This window comes from Lonchura striata, chromosome 3 (assembly GCF_046129695.1).
Source record: "Lonchura striata isolate bLonStr1 chromosome 3, bLonStr1.mat, whole genome shotgun sequence".
In the NCBI taxonomy this organism is placed as follows: Eukaryota; Metazoa; Chordata; class Aves; order Passeriformes; family Estrildidae; genus Lonchura; species Lonchura striata.
The window spans coordinates 68,447,384-68,452,953 of record NC_134605.1 but is presented as its reverse complement, the minus strand read 5'-3'; positions in this window follow the sequence as shown (position 1 = coordinate 68,452,953).

The window sequence follows — 5,570 nt, the reverse complement described above, 5'->3', positions numbered from 1 at the left end:
CAGCCTAGGGATGAAAGATTCTTTATTGCATTCGCTGCTTATGGGATGTTCAACTCAATCCTCAATAGTGTTATCCGTTTAGAAGTCTTTCTCACAGAATTTCTTCCTTTGAAGACTGCAGGATTTTTAACAGTGGACTGCAGCACCTGCTGCTTGCTGGAAATCCCAAGGTTGGCACGAGAGCATTGCAGTGCTGAATGTGGCAGTCACAATGCATCACATTTACTTTTCACTGGGCATAGCTGATGAAAAACAGAACAGACATGCTGTAAGGATTGTCAGCCCAAGTAAAGGAAGGTAACTTTGAAGAAGGCCTCCAAGATAATATTTCCAGAATATAATTCCTTAGAAAAAAAAGTGGAAAATCCAAAGAATGGAATTCAGACAGAATGAGCTTACTGCAGGTGGTGCTTGTAATGATTTTTTTAAAAATAAATTTTAGTTATTAAGTATTTTAGTAATTTTTTTGGGGGTAGGGTGTTTGTCAACTGTCTGCCATTACAGTACCTTCTTCGGGCCCAGAGAAAATCCACACTTTTGAGGTTCTATAGAGCTTTCCAAAAGTGTGCATTTTCCCATTCTTAGAAAAGTACAAATCAGACAGAGAGGGCTTCATCTGCCTAGCCATCAAAGTAGCTCCTGGGAAGTTTCCTACTCCTTGGCAGATCCCCCTTCCACAACAGCCAGTCCTGCAGGGATTTTTATATCCACTGGGTTCATCCAAGATTCACCTGAGATTTCCTGGATCTGTTCATTAGCCCCAAGGACTTAGTACCTGGTGTTAAACTCCCGTTACCCCAGGGTTAGGTGGGCAAGCAGGCGCTTCCCCCTCACACTCTGGAAACTGGAGAAGTCCCTGATACTTTTCAATAAAGGACAAATATTTTTAAAACCCCTGATTTTGCTTCTGGTGACATTTTTCCAGTTTGCATGGATCTGTGCAGTGGCATTCAGTGCTCAGAGCCATGATGCAGGGAGTATCTGTGTTTGTATTTGTTTGGTCCCATCTACATCAGCGAGCCCTTGAAATGTAGCCCAGCTGGCAGATCTGGTTAGCTGGGCAACTTAGCTTTAGATGGTTTTTTGTTTGTTTACAAGTGATCTTGGCCACAGACAGAGACACACAGCTGGTGGTCTGTGCACTGTTCCATGATCAGGCTGAGGCTGGGCTCTGAGCCGATGAAGGCTGGAGTGGGGCTAAGCAATTCCATCTTATTCTTGGCCTAATTTGGAGTGGGATTGGACAAGCTGCTACTCTGCTGCCTTCTTCTATGGTCTGGCATCTCAGGGCCTGGTTTGGCTTTGCATGTGTAGGCAGCAGCATCCAGCACCCTTCTGCCATGGCAGTGGAACCTCTGCTTGCTCAGAGGTTCTGTATCCCAGAGACACCTCTTGCCGTGAGCAATAACTTGTTATACAAATGCCACATAAATACAGGCATTTATCTTCCTGCACTGGTTGTAATATGCAGGTGGGAGAGGTGTGTCTGATGTCTCAGAGAGGGTTTTGCAAGTGGCTGTTTTGAGATGCTCATGTGCCAGTGTGGTTCATGCTGGCTGAGGGGACTGTTCAAGGAGAAGTGACACACTGGAGCTGTGTAATACCAATGTGCAGTGTGCCAGCCTGGAACTTCTGCAGAAGACCCATGTTGGGGGTTCTGGGAAGAAGAAGCAGTGCCAGCCCATCAGTACTGCAAACTGGGTGCTGTGGCAGTGCTTCCCTGCAGCAACATCGTGATAAAGGGTGATAAAGGATGGTGGAGGAGAAGGCTGACGAAAGCTGTGACCTTCCAGGCAAGATCTGTTTCCCAAACACAGGTAAAACATTAGCAGACTGCTACAGATGTGGGCATAGAGGAACCTGTTAAATTAAAGCCAAAGTGTAACAAGAGAGATGTTTGCTTTGGGAGATAACATGTGCCTTTTCTGCACACTGAAGGTGAGGGAACCCTCTGTGACATGTTTTACTTCGTCACCACAATAGACCTCCTGCACTGTAAGGCCACAGAGCTCCCATTTCTTCCCTCCTACATCCCCTTCCCCTTTAAGACAAAGGGTCTCTGTCAGCTTTACCAGCGCCTCCATCTGACAACCCAGAAGCATCCTAAATGGTGGGAATTGCTCCTTTTCTTATCTCCTTGAGGAGCTTCCTGACCACACTGCCCAAGGTCCCTGCCCAGACTGATGCAGTTATTGAGATGCCCATGTCTCTGCTTCCTGCAGCCTGGTCAGTGGCTGGAGATGAGAGGAAGGGTCTCAGCAAGGCACCCTTTGGTGGAGCTGTTCAAATGAGACAGTTTCATTATGTGCCTTGCTGGTGGTCCCAAAGGGGCTGCAGGGAAGTTTGATGCTTTATTTTCTTACCTGGCATCAAATGATGGCAGTTAAGACCCTACTAGGAGCACATGAGCTCTTAGGTTCTTAGGGCAGCATTTCTTGTCCTGTATACAAGGCTTTATTAAATTAACTTTGTACTCAAATCACCCTACACATCCTTCTCTGGAGGGGTGGATCTAACTTGACTGAGGGATAAAATTTTGCAACCCTATTTTGGTCACACAGGTGACTTGCATAAAAAAATCTTTACATGCATTAATGTCATCTGAGTTTTGGCAAGCCTTCCAAGCTGGCTATCCCAATCCTCTATTTCTATCTTAATGCTGCACTCATCCCAGTGTTAAGTATGTAACTCTCTTGCTTTGCTTACTTTCCATGTTAGAGACAATGGATTTCCTCTCCCACTCCCTTGCAAATTTACAGGTGCTATGAGAAAAATCCCTGGTGCTGTTGCCATCCAGGTGATGCCTTTTGCCTCTGTGGGTACCTGCAGCTTGGCAGCTCCAGCTGGGCAGCAGGATGTCAGCCTGCAGGATGGAGTCTTGCATACTTTCAGCTACTTCTCTGTTATTGGCACTTAATAACTGACTCAATAATTCATCTATAAATATATATTTAGGGCTGCGCTTGGTAAATTTTCCTTCTCAGCCACAAAGCTCTTTGTTTTCTGCAATTTCCTTTTTTTTATTTTCCCTTATCCCTAATTCATTTTAACATTAATGTATTACTTTTGAAACAGCTGGTGTATTCGCAGCCTCTTCTTCTTCCTTACCTGATGATTATTTCCTTGTTTTTTCCTTTCTTCACCGTTCTCTATATTTCTGCTGTTTGCAAAAATCGGCTTTTCTCCTGCCTCTCCCTCTTCACAGCTCCCACCATCTGTCTCTCTGCAAATACAAAGCTTTAGGGGAAATGATTCAGTAGGCTGCTAGCTCATTACTCACACTCTCATGGTTTCTGTCCTTGTAGGATGCTCTAACTAATGTAAAGATCAATGAATCCTGGGAATTGTTATTCGATTAAAAAAAAAAAAAAAAAAAAAAAAAGGCCCCAGCAGTTAAATAGATTGGCTCTTTGTACTTCCCAAACAGCAAAGCTTACTTTTTCTTCCCCACTCTGATAGTATTGTTTTGCAGAAAAGAATCGTTCAAACAGAAGAATAGAAATAATCACTGGACCATTTAATGCAACCTTGTGCATCACATGATGCAGGAATTACTTAATGAAATTCCCTAGCCCAAACCATAGAAATCTGTGGTAAATCTAGAGCACATATTTTCGGATGACAGCCGAAAATGATGAAAGGAATTTACTACCCAGCCTCACTAATCATCTTGAATGCTTTACTGCACTCCCTAATACGCTGCTTTGCAAGCAGCAAAACTGACACAGCCTCATTCCCTACATGCTTCTCTCCTCCAGACTTGTGCAAGCTGTGTAACCCAGAAGGCCACCCAGACCCCTGCCAGGGCCAGGGTGACCAGCTGCCCATCTCTAGGAAGAGACCAGAACCTCTCCCTCCTCAGCATGTGCGTTTGGGAGTCTTCCCATGAAACTCACAGGCACTTAGTATCTTTGAGCTCTCCCTATTAAATGTGGCATAAATTAGCTGAGAGGCTCAGAAGCCAATTGAGACAGACAATTCACAGTGCTAAAACACTTCAGATACCTTAAAATAACAAAGGCAGCCATACTGAGTTGGCAGATAATGCCACAGCATTTCAGGAGACTCGCTCAACCTAGGGGCTGAACTCGATGCTGTAGTGCACTCCAGGTGACCCCAAATGTCAACCCACATCCCACTCCTTTTGTGTTTACTTTGTTGACCATTTAAGGTAAATTTCTGTCATGACTTTAGGCTGTCACCACATACTAGAAAATTATTTTCTTAATTGAAAATTTATCACAATGAAAATAGACCTCCCTTCCCCACGTGTAAGTAGGTGCCAAGAAGTACCATTGCCTAACACAGTCTTATTGTGCCTTCTCAGGAAGCTGCTGGCACATCAGGTATTGGCCTCTTTCAGTTGTTGAGCTTCCCTTTTGAAACTGGAGTTGCAAGAAGCACAGAAAATACCACAATAAAAATAATTGGAGCTGACAACAGTGAATACACCCTTCCCTTAAATGGCTGCAATTATTTTTGCAAAAGTCTGCTAAAGGAACATCTGAGTTGTAATTTTTTTCTCCATAAGCACCACAAAGCATGTGCTGCATCAACACATCATGTTGGTACCACCTCCATGAAAGCTAATTAAATAATTTGGATACTGTATAAGCAGTATCAACTTCTGGGCTAATTTTCTTTTCAGGCTACCAAACACATGTACTTTTTCATAAAGCCGTGTTTGGATCATTCTATGGCAAACATTAAAGCTGAGGAGGGTTTTGGTATGACTGCTGTAAAGAATAAGGGCTGCAGAATTTTAAGCCAATAGGGTCCACTGTTACCTCATTAAGGTTAAGGCTGTTAAAAACAAAAAACCTTCACTGAAGTCGTCCTTATGTGGTCTGTTAAAATATGTTTCATTTTAGCAGACGTGATGTTGTTGAGCCATCCTAGTGGCCAGCACCCTGTGGCTCTCCATCTTTGATTATTTTATTGTTCCATACTGCATATTCCAAGTTGTATGAATCAATGCTCTTTCTCTTAACAATCGCTGGCTTCCCAAATGCCAATTGTCCTTTGACATGCTCTGCTTTAAATAAGGGCTGAAGAGCAATAGTGAGTGAGGCTAAAGGCCTGCCATAAAAAATACTGCAGTGTTCCATAGCACTGACAGCACACATGTAGTCATGCATTCAGCTCTCCTTTTGGGGACTATTGCTGCAACACACTGGAGGTGTGAGGGACCAAGCTGTAAGGAAAGGGAACTCTAGAGATTTCAGATCTGAAAGTCCTCTAATTGAAGACGAGTCTCTTTATGCCAGCCAGGCTAAGGAAAATCTGCCTTACCCAACCCATTTCTCCATTATCCCCAGAAATAATAGAAGTAGACATGGTATATAAGATTGCCTTACAAGAGGCAAATATATTTAATAGTGTATATTATATCTACAAATTGATGGTTCAATAATGCTATACAAAGCAGGAATATCTTTAAAGAAACCCTGAGCAAAAAGGAAGATGTAATTTTTATTTTACACTTATTGCAATATTTTTTCTGGTATTTGTTTGCTATAATGACTAATAAAAGGAGTGTGTTGAAACCAGATGTTAAAATAAAAGTGGGC